This window comes from Lithobates pipiens, unplaced genomic scaffold, assembly GCF_037356315.1.
Source record: "Lithobates pipiens isolate NorthernLeopardFrog02 unplaced genomic scaffold, aLitPip1_a1.2 Scaffold_30, whole genome shotgun sequence".
NCBI lineage: Eukaryota > Metazoa > Chordata > Amphibia > Anura > Ranidae > Lithobates > Lithobates pipiens.
This window is the reverse complement of record NW_027507791.1, coordinates 113534421-113555126: the sequence shown is the minus strand read 5'-3', so window position 1 is coordinate 113555126 and position 20706 is coordinate 113534421. Positions and strand designations below refer to the sequence as shown.

Below are 20706 nucleotides of genomic sequence, written 5' to 3'. Positions count from 1 at the left end.
CTTTCTAAATTGATTAAACGCAACCCCTCCCTCATTACAGAGCCTGGGCAATCCCTTAAGGCCAGTGACACACTGAAAGCAGAGCCCAAAATCCTCTTCTCCAGAAGCTTCCTGGGGAGGGACTTGATATCCTCCACTGTCACCTGCCACTGCCGAAGTATTTTCAGACACGGGGCAACATAAGCCGGGAGCTTGCCATGTCGGACTCTCAGACTTTTCACTGGCCCGCCATCTTCCCAGCATCGCAGAAAAGGCCTAAAACAAGATTGAAAAATACCCACCCATCCCGGCGGGTTCTCTGCTAGCATGTTACCAAGATTATACTTTAAAAACAGCAGAGAAAAGAAAACTATTGGGTTGACCATTCCTAGGCCACCCTCCCGCCTAGACAGGTAAGTTACATTGCGTTTGATCAGGCTCAGCCTACTTCCCCATAACAGTTGGAAAAAGCAGCTGTACACCCTTGCATAGAGAGATACTGGCAAGATACAGACGAAGCTGACATACAAAAAAATTGGGACCAGGTACGTTTTGATCAAGTCAACCCTCTCCCTCAATGAAAGCTTCCATTTCTTCCAACTTGCTACTTTGGCATTGGCACACACCAACCTGCTTTCCCAATTTCGATGACCATAGTCACCAGGACCAAATTTGATGCCCAACACTTTAATTTCCTGCTGGGGCTCTGGGAAGGCATCCGGAAGTTCGAAGCTTTCACCTTCCTCACCCATCCAGAAAACTTCACTCTTTTCATGGTTGACTTTAGAACCAGAAGCCTCCGTGTACTGCTCTATCATAGAGACCACCCCCTGCGCCTCCTCCGTTCCAGAGACAATAACAGACACATCATCGGCATAGGCCACGACCTTCAAAGGTGGCACACCAGCAATGCCCAAAGGCACCCCGCACAAAGATCCACTCTCTAGCCTTCTTATGAAGGGGTCGATTGCGAATACATATAACAGGGGGCTCAGAGGACATCCCTGGCGCACACCAGAGCCAACCTCAAAAGGCCGTCCAACCCAACCATTAACCAGTGGGAAGCTCTCAGCCCCTTTATATAATGTCTTCAGCCAATCTATAAACCTCCCCTGCAGGCCGTATCTACCAAGTAGCAAATACAGGTACTCGTGATTGACTCTATCAAAAGCCTTTGCCTGATCCAATGCCAGCAAGTACTTTCTCCATCCAGCAGCCCTGCATCGCTCCAAAGCCTCCCGGACAGCTAAAACCGCTGAAAAGGTACTTCTACCTTGGACCGAGCAGTGCTGATGACTGGACAACAAATCGCCTGCCACTGACGACAAGCGCCAAAAAAGAATCTTCGCCAAGATCTTTCTATCAACATTGAGAAGACTGATGGGGCGCCAGTTCTCAATCATTGAGGGGTCTTTACCTTTTGACAGAAGAATCACAGCGGATTGCCTCATGGAGGGAGGGAGCGAACCCTCTTCTAGACAGCTGTTATAAACCTCCGCTAAAAAGGGAGCCAGAATGGACTTAAAACACTTGTAGAATTCAGCTGTCAACCCATCTGGCCCAGGCGATTTTTTGGTAGCCAGCTTCTCTATAGCATGGACTACCTCATCCACTGAAATTGGTTCTGTCAAATCCATCAAAGGCAATGTACCATTTCCCAATCCTGGAGTAGAATCCAGAAAGCTTTCCATCTTGTCCCGACAAAGGTCCTTTCTTCCTAGAAGGTCTGCATAATATGATCTGAAGATCTCCAGGATCCCTGATCTGGACTTCACCAGGGAACCCGTACTATCCCTCAGGCCTATGACCGTCTTAACTGCTATGCCTTGCTTACAGTTCTGGTAAGGATCAGGCGAGTGATATTTTCCATAATCCCTCTCCAGAACCAAGGAGGCATGCCGGTCGTATTGACATTTTCTAAGAAGAAACTTCACCTCAGAGATCTCCCCTGGATCTCCTCTATACGAGACAAGACGATCAAGCTTCCTCCGCAAATGCTGGTAGGCAATGTACATACCAAGCTGCTTCTTCTTACTTATGGCCTTGAAAAGTCCAATCGCCCTTTGTTTCACAAGTTCCCACCACTCTGACTTACTGCTGCAAAAGTCCAGAATAGAAACCTGTGCCTGGAAAAAATCCTCAAAGGATTGTCTTACCTCTACGTCTTCCAGGAGAGCCGAATTCAGTTTCCAGGTACCCCTTCCCCTGGGTGGAGTGTCCGAGGCATTCAGAGTCACAGACAGCATACAGTGGTCAGAGAACTCCACCGCCCTCAACTCAGGAGCCGAGAAAGCAGAGTTCTCCTTTAAAAAAAACCTATCTATCCTACTCTGACTATTCCCTCTCTGAAATGTGAATCCCGTGCTGCCAGGGCAGTGCTTAATATGCACATCTACCAGGCCTGCTTGTCTCACCATATCTCTAAGAAAAACGCTATCGTACGCCAGCCTGTCTATGGAGCCTCTCCTGTCTTCAGGCCTAATTATGGTGTTAAAATCACCTCCAAAGACAACCTGCTGGGACGTAAAAAGGAAGGGCTTGATCTCTGTGAGGAGGCATTTCCTGCCCCATCTTGACTGCGGTCCATAGATATTAATCAGACGCAAGTCCTGCCCCCTAACAGAGACGTCCAAGACCATGCATCTCCCAATCTCTACCTCAATTACCCGCCGGCACGTTACCATATCGGTTTTAAAAAGGACCGCAACTCCGCTGCAGGGCTCTGCCGCAAGAGACCAAAAGGAGGGACCGCATCTCCACTCCCTTTTTGCTAGATGGACATCGGCCAAAGTATTGAGCCAGGTCTCTTGCAAAAATAAAATCTCGGCATCAAACTCGCTGAGCAAAAATAAGGCAATATCACGAGCTCTTGCAGATTTCATGCTGGCGACATTAATGGTCGCCACCTTTATCGGAGTGGGAACTGCCATCAGGATGATTGGGGTAGTCGTTTCTTAACCTTTGCCACACTCTCATCACCAGAAACAGCTCTCTTCAAACTATGTGACTCCCCCTCATCCATGGATGATAAAGAAAAAGATAAATCAGACATCCCATCACCTGACAAAACTGAAAAAGGGTTACCAGGAGGGACCCCTCCTGGGTCCGACTCTGAGGAAGAAATTACCACCTTATTTGTCTTCCTCTTCTTCTTTTTCTTCCTCCTAAACGTCTCCCACCCCTCATCATCTGAATCCCCCTCAACAGAGGGTGAGACATGGGATATGGACACCCTTCCATCAGCCCCACCCCCATCCAGCACCCCCACATTCCCCTGACCACGTTTGCGCTGCCGAGGGACGGGGACTGGAGGCTGAGAAGGAAGATCCGCTAAACCTGCCCCCCCAGCAGCTTCCGCTAGTCTGGAGGACCTACGTACAGCAGGAATAGGGACCACCACATGGGGGACAGATTTAGGGACCACATCACTAGAGGGGACAGAATCTGAAGCAACAGATGGAACTGACACAGGAGGGACAGACTCAGGGACCACATTACCAAGGGAAACAGAACCTGAAACAGATGGAACAGACACAGGAGGGACAGACTCAGGGACCACATTACCAGGGGAAACAGAACCTGAAACAGATGGAACAGACACAGGAGGGACAACAACAGTTACAGCGGCCTCATCCTCCTTATCCAGCCTCTGCAGCTCAGCCTCCAATCCTGGCAGGTTATGTAAAGCCTCTGGACACTTACTGTAAGGATGGCCAAGCTGTTGGCACAGATTGCACCGAATTTGGGTACAATCCTTTGCCAAATGGTCCAGACCCTGGCATAGCGAACACTTTTTACGCGTGCAGGTAGAGGCAAAATGGCCCTTTTCACCACATTTATTGCAGACTTTGGGCTGTCCCTGGTAAAATATAGTCAGCCGATCTCTTCCCAGGAAAGCTGAACAGGGCAGATGTTGGACTACATTGCCCAGCACCCCCAGTTTTAGTGACACCGTCCAGGCCCCTGTCCATATCCCATGTTCATCCAGGACCTTCCGCAGTGGAGTGAGGACCTCACCATATCGGCGTAGCCATACTATCAAATCAGCCTCTGGTATGGATTCGTTGCGCACCAGGATGGTCACCGATTTTATCAGAGGCTGCCTGGAAATCACTTTTGGCACCAAACCACTCCACTGCGAAAGGCCCCGGCACCTCCTATGTCGCTCCCAAAATAAATCCAACCCCTCAGGTTTAACAAAAGATAAATCAAACTCATAACTCCCCACTGGGCAAATTAAAGCAAAAATATCCACAGCTTTAAACCCCATTTCCAAAATCAACTCTGCCACCCTCCCCCTCACTGGTGGGGTCCCCTCCCCCTCCCACTTGAACTGAAACACATTCCTCCTCCTATACCCACCACCAAACCCCCCTATATTGTGACCACCAATATTTACAGCATTCCCCCCACCCTCCTTGGTGCGACTCCCCACAACAGACGCATAACTCCCCATATTCCTCCCAGCAGAAGAGATATTTGTGTGTTTTGAACTGTCTGAGACATCTTTAGCAGATATCGATTGTACAGATTTGGTCTGTACAATCGATGAGTCTTTCCTCTGAGCAGAGAGAGAAATGTCATTTTTGTTTTTCCCAGCAGTATTAACCCCTTCACCATCACCCACCACATTCATTGTTTTATCATGACTGTCATTGTCAATACTTGCTGGTATATTCACATGTCCTGCAGTCTTCCCAGCAGTGTCAGTTCCCACTGCTGTGCTGGTGGAATCTTCAGCTGGCCTGTTCTCTTCCATCAGGACAGGACTTTCTGCAGAGGACAGTGCAGGCTGGACTGACACATCCATGGCTTCCATTGCACATGGTGCAGTATTCTGATCCCCTCCCCCACCAGCATCAATCAGCTCTGCTGGAACACAGAGAGGCTCAGGTGAGGCAATCACACTGCAGGTGTCAGACACAGTGTGTGAAACACATGCAGCAAACGTGGTAGTGGAACTACAGGTCTCAGCACATGCAGGTGCAGCAACATCCATACTCAGGGGGTTTGGTGCAGGTTTATCCTCATTCCCTGGCTGATTTTTCTGAACATCCTCCGGGACCTCTGATGGATTATCAGACATTACAAGCTTGTCTCCTCTCAGGGGGGATTCCATCCGCTGGATGAAAGCCAGGGTGCCATTCTCACTCTCAACCCCCTGGCTGGTTGCCGCCGGCGATTCCAAGGCCTTACATGGGGGGAGAGGAGCAGAGGCAGATGGACCCGGGTCATCCATTACCTGAGGCTGATCCACTGAACACGCTGAGGACTGGCTGACAAACCTTCTCTCGTTTTCAAACTTTTCTTTAAATGCTCCACTTTTTTCTTTTAGTTTTCCCAACAATAGAGTTTGCTGCTTTACTTTTTCCTCTAATTCCTGTAGCTCAGGCTTCATGGCGGTGCGATTCTTACTCCAGGCCTGGAAGTATTTGGCTTTGAAGTTTTTAAGCTCCACTCTCAAAACTTTAAGTTTCTCCTCCGCTCTTCCAATCGCCCTAAAGCGATTAACAACCTTAAGGCTGAAAACGCTGGCGTCCACACCAGGGCCCGGACCTACCGACAGATCCTCCACCTCCTCCTCACTGGGCCCCGTGTCATCAGGGGGATCCATCCCAGGGCCTCCCCCAGGATCAGGCATTATTCCTGGGCCGAGCTAGCAGGCAAGGCCCAGGCTTGAAAAATGGGTGGTTCTCACAGAGAGCTCTTTGGGTGTGTCCTCCTCCTCCCCACTGATCACCAATGTAAGGAACATTCTTCCCACTGATCACCAATGTAAGGAACATTCTTCTCACTGATCACCAATGTAAGGAACATTCTTCTCACTGATCACCAATGTAAGGAACATTCTTCTCACTGATCACCAATGTAAGGGACATTCTTCTCACTGATCACCAATGTAAGGAACTTTCTTCTCACTGATCACCAATGTAAGGAACATTCTTCTCACCGATCACCAATGTAAGGGACATTCTTCCCCACTGATCACCAATGTAAGGAACATTCTTCTCACCGATCACCAATGTAAGGAACATTCTTCTCACCGATCACCAATGTAAGGGACATTCTTCCCACTGATCACCAATGTAAGGAACATTCTTCCCACTGATCACCAATGTAAGGAACATTCTTCCCACTGATCACCAATGTAAGGAACATTCTTCTCACTGATCACCAATGTAAGGAGCATTCTTCTCACTGATCACCAATGTAAGGAACATTCTTCTCACTGATCACCAATGTAAGGAACATTCTTCTCACTGATCACCAATGTAAGGAACATTCTTTCTACTGATCACCAATGTAAGGAACATTCTTCCCACTGATCACCAATGTAAGGAACATTCTTCTCACTGATCACCAATGTAAGGAACATTCTTCTCACTGATCACCAATGTAAGGGACATTCTTCTCACTGATCACCAATGTAAGGAACTTTCTTCTCACTGATCACCAATGTAAGGAACATTCTTCTCACTGATCACCAATGTAAGGAACATTCTTCTCACTGATCACCAATGTAAGGAACATTCTTTCTACTGACCACCAATGTAAGGGACATTCTTTCTACTGATCACCAATGTAAGGAACATTCTTCTCACTGATCACCAATGTAAGGAACATTCTTCCCACTGATCACCAATGTAAGGAACATTCTTCCCCACTGATCACCAATGTAAGGAACATTCTTCTCACCGATCACCAATGTAAGGAACATTCTTCTCACCGATCACCAATGTAAGGGACATTCTTCCCACTGATCACCAATGTAAGGAACATTCTTCCCACTGATCACCAATGTAAGGAACATTCTTCCCACTGATCACCAATGTAAGGAACATTCTTCTCACTGATCACCAATGTAAGGAACATTCTTCCCACTGATCACCAATGTAAGGGATATTCTCCCCACTGATCACCAATGTAAGGAACATTCTTCCCCACTGATCACCAATGTAAGGAACATTCTTCTCACCGATCACCAATGTAAGGAACATTCTTCTCACCGATCACCAATGTAAGGGACATTCTTCCCACTGATCACCAATGTAAGGAACATTCTTCCCACTGATCACCAATGTAAGGGACATTCTTCCCACTGATCACCAATGTAAGGAACATTCTTCTCACTGATCACCAATGTAAGGAACATTCTTCCCACTGATCACCAATGTAAGGGATATTCTCCCCACTGATCACCAATGTAAGGGACATTCTTCCCACTGATCTCCAATGTAAGGAACATTCTTCTCACTGATCACCAATGTAAGGAACATTCTTCTCACTGATCACCAATGTAAGGAACATTCTTCTCACTGATCACCACTGTAAGGGATATTCTTCCCACTGATCACCAATGTAAGAAACATTCTTCTCACTGATCACCAATGTAAGGAACATTCTTCTCACTGATCACCAATGTAAGGAGCATTCTTCTCACTGATCACCAATGTAAGGAACATTATTCTCACTGATCACCAATGTAAGGAGCATTCTTCCCACTGATCACCAATGTAAGGAACATTATTCTCACTGATCACCAATGTAAGGAACATTCTTCCCACTGATCACCAATGTAAGGAACATTCTTCTCACTGATCACCAATGTAAGGAACATTCTTCTCACTGATCACCAATGTAAGGGATATTCTTCCCACTGATCACCAATGTAAGGAACATTCTTCTCACTGATCACCAATGTAAGGAACATTCTTCCCACTGATCACCAATGTAAGGAGCATTCTTCTCACTGATCACCAATGTAAGGAACATTCTTCTCACTGATCACCAATGTAAGAAACATTCTTCCCACTGATCACCAATGTAAGGAACATTCTTCTCACTGATCACCAATGTAAGGGACATTCTTCTCACTGATCACCAATGTAAGGAACATTCTTCTCACTGTCCACCAATGTAAGGAACATTCTTTCTACTGATCACCAATGTAAGGAACATTCTTCTCACTGATCACCAATGTAAGGGACATTCTTCTCACTGATCACCAATGTAAAGAACATTCTTTCTACTGACCACCAATGTAAGGAACATTCTTCTCACTGATCACCAATGTAAGGGACATTCTTCTCACTGATCACCAATGTAAAGAACATTCTTTCTACTGACCACCAATGTAAGGAACATTCTTCTCACTGATCACCAATGTAAGGGACATTCTTTCTACTGACCACCAATGTAAGGGACATTCTTTCTACTGATCGCCAATGTAAGGGACATTCTTCTCACTGATCGCCAATGTAAGGGACATTCTTCTCACTGATCACCAATGTAAGGAACATTCTTCTTACTGACCACCATGACCACCAATGTAAGGAACATTCTTTTGCTGACCACCAATGTAAAGGACATTCTTTTTGCTGACCACCAATGTAAGGAACATTCTTTTTGCTGACCACCAATGTAAGGAACATTCTTTCTGCTGGCCACCAATGTAAGGGACATTCTTTTTGCTGACCACCATGACCACCAATGTAAGGAACATTCTTTTTGCTGAACATTCTTTTTGCTGACCACCAATGTAAGGAACATTCTTTCTGCTGACCACCAATATAAGGGACATTCTTCTCACTGATCGTTCTTTCCGCTGAAGTGTACAGATATATCAGTGTTGTATATAAGGAATAGCTCTCAGTATACAGATATCAGTGTAACACATAAGGAAATATCACTAAGTGCTATTCTCTATATATAACTGACATCTATACACTGTGTGATTTCCCTAACACTGATATCTGTATACCGAGAGCTATTCCTTATATACAAAACTGATATATCTGTACACTGAGGGACACTCAGTGTACAGCTATAAGTGTACCAGGGAATAGCACCTGGTAGTTGGGCACTGGGGAAGAAGGAACACACAGTGAGCCTGGCTGGTGATCAGAGACATGCTGTGATTACACACTGACCCGCTGCTGCACACAAGGCAGGTCAGCTGACTGTCCCCGACATGATGATTCTTCTCTGTCCTCACTCTGCAGCCTCCAGCTCTCTCACTGACTTTCCCCCGCAGCATGGATGTACACTGTGGCCCCACCCATCTGCTGAATTCCCAGGAGGAGAGGTGGCCAGAGCGCCTGCTACTTCTATCATTCTCATTGCTCCACGATCGCTCATTAATCGGCCAGCACCCCAGTCCTCTCATATAGCCTCACTAACTGCAGGCAGGGATAACATCGCTCACTACCTCCACGGTGCATAAACTTTCCCAGTCCTTCATAACAAGCTACGGGCACATCCAAGGGCAGACTGAGCAGCTCATGGGGCCCCCCTGACTCCGGGCCCTCGGTCGGCGACCGAGTGACCGAATGGTCAGTCCGCCCCTGCGCACCCCTACCCTGTGACTAGACAGGAAAAGATGAAGCAGCACACAGATGAGTTCATCTCTCTGTCACTTTGCTGTCCCCTCCTATTAGCATGCCCCTGCAGCACACACCTGGTTCATTTTGCTGCTTCTGCTCTTTGCTGTACAGTAACTGCAAGAGGCTGAAAGCAAGTCACACTAATGTACTTACACTGCCTGCTATTTAAAAAAAAAAATATATATATATTTAAGGATGTATTCATAAGAACAGATCTGATTCCTATGCGCATCTCTATAGGCCCAGTATTAGTGCAAGTACACCCTTTTGAATGATTCAAAATTTGAAAGACATTTCATAAGTATACTAAACTAATGATGTAGAGAAGGCCTTAAACCCCTTCCCCCAATATTGATGCATTTCTATTGTACCCATTTTATACAAAAAATATTTAAAGCCTACACTTTTTTATGTTTTGGATAGAGCAGTAAAGGGTTAGCCCTGCTGACAAATTTGTATTGCTTTTTACAGCCATAAGCCCAGGTTCAAACTGACAGCGGGAACGAAATTGTGGGAGTTCAGCTGAACTCGCACCAATTCATTTCCACATATCAGTCCAACTTCGGGAGCGATTTCAGAGACATCTGTGCGAGTTCCTGCACAGACGTCTATACAAATCGCACCCCGAAATTGCCAAAAGTAGTACAGAAACTACTTTTGGAATCGGTGTAGCGCTGCAAAGTCGGCGTTGCACTGATTCGGACGGTGCCATTGCAATATCCACTGCTTTGGCATGCGATTTGACATGTCAAATCGCTTCAATGTGTACCTAGGATTAAGGAGATTTTCCCTCACTACGTGTGGCCACTGAGGCACGAACTAGCACAAATCTCTCCAATGGGACCAGAAACAGTAATAAATCATTTTTATTAAGAAAAGTGAGAGACAGACTCTTTTTTTATATTTTTATTTCTCTCTGCCCTTAACAATTAGATCTTTTCTGATCCTGTTTGGTCACAGACAGAAAGTGTGGGGACATCTGCCATACAGTAACCCAGAAGGCAATAAAAAAAAAAGGCAGGAATTATAACCTTTCCTCACTCTAACTAAAACCCTCAAAAATTGGATTGTTGTACTTACCATGAATTCCATTTCATTTTAGGATGCAGGAATTAGGAGACTGTTGGGTTATATTGCTATTTACAGGAGGAATTGGACACTGGCAAAGAAATAAATAAAAACAATGGCCAGCCTGGTATAACACCTGCTACCTTGAGCTTTACCTAATTTTCATGAAAAGCAGCACCAAGAGTATGATTATAGACACTGTGTCCCTTAATGAAGCAATGCACTTTACAGCAAGTAAAAATATTCAATTTTATTTCTTGCGCATGGAGAGTCACAGGGATTCGAAAACAAATGGGCTGTCCACAACTAGTCCAACTGAGGGGTGGGCAAGACCAAAACACTAACATGTCCACAAGAAAACAAAAATAACAGAACCGGGCATTACCTTAAGCTAAAAGAACTGCCTGAGGGACCCTTACAGATGGCATCAGATGATAACAGCACATTCACCTGATAAAACTTGAGAATGAGAACAGAAGACAAGGTGGTGGCCATGGAAATCTGGGAAACAGTAGTTGGATTCCCAAACAAGCTTGAATGATAATCTATCTGAGCCACAGAGAAATGGTGGAATGAGTTGCTTGGGTCCATCAGAGAAGACCAAGAAAGAATCGGTCTATTTAATGAAAACAGCAGCTGCAAGGTAGAAATACACAGCAATGGAGTGGAATCTCCTTCTGATGAACTGGAGCTGGACAGAGGGATAGAAGAATAATGCCCTAGTTGATGAGAAAGGCAGAAACCACCTTAGGAAGGAAGGGGGCTCTAGGTCCTCAACACCACCTTGTCCCCGTGTACAAAAATGGTTTCTTGAGAGGAAAAAGCTGCCAATCCAGACACTCACCTTGCAGAGGGAATGGCAAAAAATTGCAACCTTGTGGGTAAGAGTGGAAAGAGGAATGTCCCTAACAATTTTAAAAGGAATTTTCTAAAGTGCAGGGAACCAAATTCAGATTCCATGCAGCCACGGGTAAGCGCATAGAGACAGCCACGTGAGTCTTGTACTAAAGTCCTAATTAAAGAGTGGGAAGCAAGCGGTTTCTGTTACAAGAATGCTAGTGCCAGGATCTGCCAATTGATGGTACTAAGAGCAAATGCTGATTCAGGTCCATGTGTCCTCCAAGTCCAATGTGGGAAGCAGGCTTCCTAGCCTTTAGGATTGTGGAAATCACAGATTCAGACATGCCTTTGCCCCTTAAGGCCTACGCTTCAACAGTTATGTCATTGAAGTCAGATACCGCAAAGCACAATTGTAAACCAGTCCCTGGCACAAAAGTTTATGAATTGGAAAAAGAGGATCTGCCAGGAGTCTGAGGTCAAAATATCATATCCACCCGAGCCAGTCCTGAAGTAGAAGTATCAGTGGAATGCCCTTCATCCTCAATCCTGCAGAATTTAGAAGAAGAACACGTTTCCGGGGAGTGAAGTCATAGGTAAGGATGTTCTGATCTCACTGAGCCACCACAGCATCCACTGTTTCCATTAGAGGATTTCTGCAGCTAAAGACAAACCTGTCTAATTTGTTGTTGAACCTGGAGGCCAGGAGGTAAACATCCTGCATTGTATTGTATTGAATTGTAGTTCTGCCTATGACCGTCGTTCCCATAGTGTCCTTCCTGCAGAATTCGCCAATCCTGATTGGGTGCCCACCACTTCTGCAGAACCCGTACTTCCCCCATTCACTGGCCAACCCGGTATTCAGGTGGAAACAGCTGATTTTACGCCACTTGATTTTTATTCGCTGTTTTTCACGGAAGATCTCTATAGATCTATTGTGGACCAAACTAATTTATATGCTGGTCAACACATCGCCGCAAATCCCCAGTTGCCTTCCCTTGCCAGAAATTAGAAACCAATTACGGTTTCCGAATTTAATACCTTTCTGGACCTTTCCCTCAACATGGGCATACATAAATTCACAACGTTTGCAGACATATTGGTCCATGCGCCCAATTGACCATATGCCTGTGTTCTCTGCCTCTAGGTCCAGAAAATGATACTACCAGATCTTGCGGTTCATGCACTTCAACAATAAACTTTGTCGTCCTCGTTGAGACCCTGAATACGATCGGCTCTACAAAATTCGGCCCCTCATAAACCACTTCAACCGTTTTGCAGCCTTGTTTACTCCCGATCAAGTTGTCTGCGTTGATGAGTCCCTGATTAAATTTCCTGGCCGCTTGTCTTTCAAACAGTACCTTCCCAGCAAGCGTTCCAGATATGGGGTCAAGCTCTATAAGTTCTGTGACAGGGCAACAGGCTATACATGGGGCTTTACGGTTTATGAGGGAAAAGATAGTTACGTAGAGCCTTAGAACTGCCCAGATTACATAGGGAGCACTGGCAAGATAGTGTGGAACTTGGTGTCACCCTTCTTCGGAAAGGGGGTACCACTTGTACGTGGACAATTATTACAGGAGCGTGGCACTGTTTAGTCATTTGTTTGATCATCAGATTGGAGCATGTGGCACCGTGTGACCTAATCGCTAGGGCTTTCCTCAGCGGCTTGTAGATTGTCGTCTTAGGCTGGGGGAGAGAGCCTGCTTGCGGTGCAATAACTTGCTCACTATGAAGTGGAGGGATAATGAGAATGTTTTCGTTCTTACCTCCCTTCATGCAGACACGACAGTCCAAATTACTACGGCGACTGGTGGTGTGGAGAAACCCCTCTGTGTCCATGAATATAACCAAAATATGGGAGGGGTGGACCTCAATGACCAGTTGTTGGCGCCGTATCTAGTTGCCCGTAAGGCCAGCTGCTGGTACAAAAAAGTGTCTGTTTACTTATTTCAATTGGCTTTGCTGAACGCTCGTGTGCTATACAGAGCTTCAGACGGGATGTTATCCTTCCTTACATTCCAGGAAGAAATTGTCACAGACCTTCTGTATCCAGACGGTTCTGCACCTCACCATTCCCAACCAAATGCAGTAAGCCGGCTGCACGAAAGGCATTTTTCGTATGTCCTCCAGAGTACCCACACCTACCCAAAGAGCCCTCCAAAGAAGATGTCATGTCTGTACCAAGCGCAGATATAGGCGTGACACCCGTTATTATTGTACACTCTGTCCTGACAATTCTGGTCTTTGCATTGGTGAATGTTTTGAACGCTACCACCCACTACTGAAGTTTTAGCATAGGGTACAGAATTTTACAGACTAGGACACACTTACCACACTTACACAGGGTCTCCCAAGATGCCATCACATTTTGAGAGACTCAAACCGTTACAGTTGTTACAATTACAGTTACAAAAAAAAAGTGTAAAAAATAAATAAAAACACAAAAATATATATATAAAAAAATAGTTGTCGTTTTATTGTTCTCTCGCTCTCTAAACTCTCTCTATTGTTGCTTTTTTTTACTGTATTATATTCTGCAATGTTTTATTATGTTTTATCATGCTTGCTTTTCAGGTATGTAATTTTTTTATACTTTACTTTTTACTGTGTTTTATTGTTAACCATTTTTTTGTTTTCAGGTGCGCCATTCAGCTGCAGCGCAGATTTATTTATCTTGACAGCAACAGCCTTTGCTCCCACAATACATAAAGCCGTGACTCCAGTGCTGTAGAAGGTGATTTCACCACCACAGTTTAAAAAGAAAAAGAGCATATATGCCAAAGCATGGGGGCAGCAGGGGCAGAGGAGCGATTTTGCTCCTAATGCCACGTACATATGGCCAAAATTCCGACGGAGGCTTGCCTGTGGAAAAGTCCGACGGCGTGTACGCAGCATGAATTTTTTTGCGGGAGGATGCCCCCATGCTTCGGCATATATATATTTTAGGCACAGGTTGCGTTAAAAAATGTTTTATTTTTTACTATGTTTTTTTTTTTGGTATTTGCTTTGCATGTATGGTATGGTAAGGTCTTACTGTTGTACTGTAATGTTGTTTTGTTTTAATGTTAACCATAATTTGCTTAGCAGGTACGCCATTCAGTTGCAGCAGGATTTATTTATCTCGACAGCAACAGCATTTGCTCCCACGATACATAAAGCCGTGACTCCAATGCTGTAGGAGTTGATTTCACCACCACAGTTAAAAAAAAAAAAAAAAAAAGAGCATATATGCCGAAACATGGGAGCAGCAGGGGCAGGAGCGATTTTACTCCTAATGCTGCGTACATGCGGTCAAAATTCCGACGGAGGCATGCCCGTGGAAAAGTCCGACCGTGTGTACGCGGCATTACTTTTGCGGGAGGATGCCCCCATGCTTTGCCATATATAAATGGTGCATGTATGCCCATCATTAGAAGTGGGTGGATAAAGGGAGGTATTCTAATGGTGGGCATACCCACCGATCATTTCATTCATCATTTCATTTCATTCAGCCAACAGACTGCATGAAAAAAAAGATTACAATATACGTCCAACAAGGACCAGCAATGTACTGGTATGTTGCTGGAATTTGAATGGTTATACCAGAATGATGCCTGCGGGTTTAGGTATCATCTTGGTATCATTCTTTTCAGCCAGTGATCGGCTTTCATGTAAAAGCAATCCTAGCAGCTATTTAGCCTCTAGACTGCTTTTACAAGCAGTGGGATGGAATGTCCCCCCTCCCGGATATAAACAGCGCCATTGGGAAATTGGGAAAGCATTTTATCACACCAAACTTGGTGTGGTCAGATGCTTTGAGGGCAGAGGAAAGATCTAGGGTCTAATAGACCCCAATTTAAAAAAAAAAAGAGTACATGTCACTACCTATTGCTATCATAGGGGATATTTACATTCCCTAAGATAACAATAAAAATGATTAAAAAAAAATATGGAAGGAACAGTTTAAAACTAAAATAAAAAAGCGAAATAAATAATAATAAAAAAAGCACCCCTGTCCCCCCCTGCTCTTGCGCAAAGGCGAACGCAAGCGTCGGTCTGGCGTCATATGTAAACAGCAATTGCACCATGCATGTGAGGTATCTCCGTGAAGGTCAGATCGAGGGCAGTCATTTTAGCAGTAGACCTCCTCTGTAAATCTAATGTGGTAACCGGTAAAGGATTTTAAATATGTATGTAGTTTGTCGCCACTGCGGGTTTGTACGCAATTTTAAAGCATGTTGTGTTTGGTATAAAGTGCATTTTTTCCAAAAAAAAAAAATGCATTTGAAAAATTGCTGCGCAAATACTGTGTGGAAAAAAAAAATGAAACACCCACCATTTTAAATAGGTCCTTTGCTTTAAAAAAATATATAATGTTTGGGGATTCAACGTAATTTTCTTGCCAAAATTTTTTTTTTCATGTAAACAAAAAGTGTCAGAAAGGGCTTTGTCTTCAAGTGGTTAGAAGAGTGGGTGATGTGTGACATAAGCTTCTTAATGTTGCGCATAAAATGCCAGGACAGTTCATACCCCCCCCCCCCCCAAATGACCCCATTTTGGAAAGTAGACACCCCAAGCTATTTGCTGAGAGGCATGTTGAGTTCATGGAATATTTTATATTTTGATACAAGTTGCGGGAAAATATATATATTATTTTTTTTTGCACAAAGTTGTCACTAAATAATATATTGCTCAAACATGCCATGGGCATATGTGGAATTACACCCCGAAATACATCCTGTTGCTTCTCCTGAGTATGGGGATACCATGTGTGAGACTTTTTGGGAGCCTAACCGCATATGGGACCCCAAAAACCAAGCACCGCTTCAGGCTTTCAAAGGGTGTAAATTTTTTATTTCACTCCTCACTGCCAATCCCAGTTTCGGAGGCCATAGAATGCCCAGATGGCACAACCCCCCCCCCCCCCCATGACCCCATTTTGGAAAGTAGACACCCCAAGCTATTTGCTGAGAGGTATGGTGAGTATTTTCCAGATCTCGCTTTTTGTCACAAAGTTTTGAAAATGTAAAAAAAAAAATGTTTTTTTCTTTACTTTCTTCATTTTCAAAAACAAATGAGAGCTGTAAAATACTCACCATGACTCTCAGCAAATAGCTTGGGGTGTCTACTTTCCAAAATGGGGTCATTTGGGGGAGGGGTTTTGTGCCATCTTGCCATTTTATGGCCTTCAAAACTGTGATAGGTAGGGAGGAGTAAAATCAAAAATGTATACCCTTAGAAGGTGGTGATTGGTTTTTGGGGTCCTGTACGCAGCTAGGCTCCCAAAAAGTCCCACACATGTGGTATCCCCGTACTCAGGAGAAGCAGCAGAATGTATTTTGGGGTGTAATTTCACATATGCCCATGGCATGTGTGAGCAATGTATCATTTAGTGACAACTTTGTGCAAAAAAAAAAATATTGTAATATTCCCACAACTTGTGGCAAAATATAAAATATTCCATGGACTCAACATGCCTCTTAGCAAATAGCTTGGGGTATCTACTTTTCAAAATGGGGTCATTTGGGGAAGTTTTGTGCAATTTGGGCATTTTATGGCCTTCGAAACTGCGATAGGTAGTGAGGAGTGAAATCAAATATTTGCACCCTTAGAAATCGTGAAGGCGGTGATTGGTTTTCGGGGTACCGTACGCGGCTAGGCTCCCAAAAAGTACCACACATGTGGTATCCCCGTACTCAGGAGAAGCAGCAAAATGTATTTTGGGGTGCAATTCCACATCTAACCATGGTATGTGTGAGCAATATATCATTTAGTGACAACTTTTTGTAAACATTTTTTTTTTGTCATTATTCAATAACTTGGGACAAAAAAAAAATATTCAATGGGCTCAACATGCCTCTCAGCAATTTCCTTGGGGTGTCTACTTTCCAAAATGGGGTCATTTGGGGGGGGGGGGGGTTGTACTGCCCTGCCATTTTAGCACCTCAAGAAATGAGAAAGGCAGTCATAAATTAAAAGCTGTGTAAATTACAGAAAATGTACTCTAGTTTGTAGACGCTATAAGTTTTGCGCAAACCAATAAATATATGCTTATTGACATTTTACTAAAGGCATGTGGCTGAATACATTTTGGCCTAAATGTATGACTAAAATTGAGTTTATTCGATTTTTCTTACAACAAAAAGTAGAAAATATATATTTTTTTCAAAATTTTTAGTCTTTTTCCGTTTATATCGCAAAAAATAAAAATCGCAGAGGCAATCAAATAACATCAAAAGAAAGCCTAATTTGTGGGAAGAAAAGGACGCAAATTTTGTTTGGGTACAACAATGCATGACCGCACAATTGCCAGTTAAAGCAGTGTCGTGCAAAATTGTATAAAGACCTCTGGTCCTCAGGCTGACAATTGGTCCGGGGCTTAAGTGGTTAAAAAAATAAATAATAATTAGGGTTTACTACCCCTTTAAGGAAGCGTTAATTCACTTAATCTGCAAAGAATACATACAAAAAAAACAAATTGGTTTGGCCTGCCAGTGGGGAAAGTGAACAGAATTCTCGGATATGTCACTAGTGGGATCATCAGCAGAAGGAAGGTGGTCCTGGTTCTACTATATTGAGCTTTAGTTAGACCTCATTTAGAATACCATGTCCACCTCTGCAGACATCACTTAGTTTTTCCTTCAGATTTACCAAAACCATGTAGTAGAAGGGCCTGCTTGATTGCATACAAATTGAAACTCCTAAGGTTTGACCTCATATTATATGGTTTTGGTAAATCTGAAGGAAAAACTCAGCAGAAAATCTGATAGTGTGTATGGGGCTTTACAAAGATATGAGATAGAATGAGCCAAGAAGATGGGCAGCAAAAAGGGCAACATTTTTTTCTTTTATGTCCTAGCAGGTCAGCGTGGGGCTAGCACATAGGAACTAGTTAATTTTCTTTCTAAAAAGTATGCTTTAAAGGTTGCAAATCAGATTATTTACTTTGGCAAATATTGTGCAAATGTGCCATTTACTTATACATTGCTCTTTGTAATTTATTCATGGATCCAAGTTCGTTATACATACAGTTCAATTTTGTCAATGAAATAAACACTAATAAACATCTAATGAAACCTTGCTACAATTATATTTTATTCATCAGTTCTCCCCCAAAACATTAATAGTCAAGGTCCACAGCAGGACTCCAACTTATATCTGCATACATTTTCAATCAATTCCAGTCGCTTCCAGCACAGAGGGGATTAGTAACAGCACACACTATAAGAATACCCTATGGGTGGACAGAAATCCTCTAATTTCTTCCGCTTACAGCCCTCCTTTCTGACCCTCTATAGATCAGCTGTCTGTAACTACCTCTGATCCACGTCAATACTCAATAACCTGAAGCCAACATATAAATGCAGTGCAACGTCTGAAGCACCTGCCCTTACTCTGGGGTCAAAGGACATCCAATATTCAATAGGAAGACCAACATTTTTCCTTTATTTGGCTACATCTCTTACTGCAATGGAGTGTGGGCATCTCTCTGAATACTGAGAGAAACCAAAACTGCTCTACCTGCATGCTGCCAGTCATACACTGCTGGTAATATTGCCAAGATAATGGTGGCACAAAACACACACTGCAGTCAGAAGTAAAATTCAACTTTAGTGGAGAAAAAAATGATCTCCAGGCCAGTTATACATATGGCAAGTATTTTAGCAAGTTCATTGGATTCTTATCTTCTTTCAACACTGAGACAGGCTACTGCTCTAACTTATTTACTCTAACTATAGCAGCTAACAGTAGGGTTTGCTTCTATAGTAACGTTTTTCTTTAGTATTGAACATAAGCGGATCTGATTGAATCATTCTTCACATAACTGAACAGTATGATCAAATCTATAATACATACTTTGCACATTTTCAGCTAAACCAATCGATTTCATCAGACTTATTAAGATCGTTCTGGGAGTAAAATCCGATCAGAGGTAAGTAGATAGATTGGTATTATTATTTGCATGGCACATTAAATAAGCTTTTCCATCTTCTGTTCACATTTAATTTCTGCACAATAAATTGATCGGAAATATGATCATATATAAAATTGTTCCATATATAGCCACAATACGAAGTAGAAAAGCCCATGAAAATCCACAGCAGCTGAAATGTCTTCTTCACTTGAAAGTGGAACTATGTTAGTTCTTCAGTGAAATCGCACAGCAGAATTGTCATCTTTTGGATAGGGTAGTATTGGAAATTGGGTATTTTTAAAGTGATAATCAAATGAAAGCCTTATTCCAGCTAACACAGATAAAATGCATTCTCCTAGGAGATTAGTGTAAGCCTAAAGCACAATAGTAATGGAACGGGGGTATACTGCCAGTAAAGATATTTTTTGTTGACGTTCAAACCTGATGGTGCCAGCTTAATCTAGAAAGTGCTTTTAATGTTGCATGGTTTTCCAGTCAACAGGACAAGAAGTGAAAGGCACTCTTTTTCGAATACTGACACATACAACAATAATCAGTTGAAATGCCACCTCCAACACTTTTCTAAGTGGTTCCTGAAATATAAAGCTAGAGTCCCACTTGTGTATAGAAAAAAAACAGTGTTGGTTGGACCTATTTCCCAGCAAAATGGCGAGTCTCTGTTGACCATCATTAATGTATACCAGGCACGCCAAACTCAAATGAAACAGTGGGCTAATCTGAGTAGAATTAAATCTTCAAAGGGCCACATTATACCAGACAAAGCGCCCATATATTTATTAATTATAATACATAATTTTTTTTTTTTATTCTTTAATTTTTATTAATGTTTTCACCAATACAAAAAAGATAATTTACAAAACCGGGGGTGGCGTAGCCTGGTACATTCCAAGACATAAAACAAAATATAATTGAATAATGGCGCTGACATAGCATACATCACGCTTAAACCTAAATGTTAGATATATTATTGACAAAGAAGGGCGCGGGGGGGGAGGGGGCGTCGTCCCCACACCCAGGCACTCCATCCAGGAGTAGTGTTATGGGGTGGGGGGCGAGGCCTCCCTCCCCCCGCCCAACGCCAACCCTCCTTCTCTATCCCCCATTCTTGCCCTGCTGCAGTACCAATAACGTACCAAGCAGGTTAGTGCGCTGAGACTGCCATGTAGCGCCAACTCGTCACTGCCACCCCTTAATGCACTTCCCCCCCCCTACCCCCCCCAAACCTCCCTACCACCCACCCCACCTCGAGCGCGCAACACCGACAACAACCGTCCCAGTCGCAGCCAGACAGCCACCTCCATACGGGCCAAAACAAAAAAGAGAAAAAAGGAGGGGGCTCCGCATGAGGAGGGAGGGAGCAGAATCCCAGGCGGGTACTAGGCCATCCATATATTGACCTCACTCCAGGGGAAATCCCATATCAGTCAGCCAAGGATGCCATAGTATCTCAAATTTTCTTAAGTTGTTTAGCTTTATAAGCATTGCTCTCTCGCACCATATTAGAGAGTTAATTGCGTTGAC

At 43.7% G+C, this 20706-nt stretch overlaps 1 protein-coding gene across 4 annotated transcripts in view; it reads right to left on the bottom strand.

The window, feature by feature from the left end:
• DPH6 (diphthamine biosynthesis 6) overlaps positions 1-20706 on the bottom strand; it is a 186876-nt gene that overhangs the window by 47968 nt on the left and 118202 nt on the right. The gene's annotated exons all lie outside the window — the stretch shown is intronic.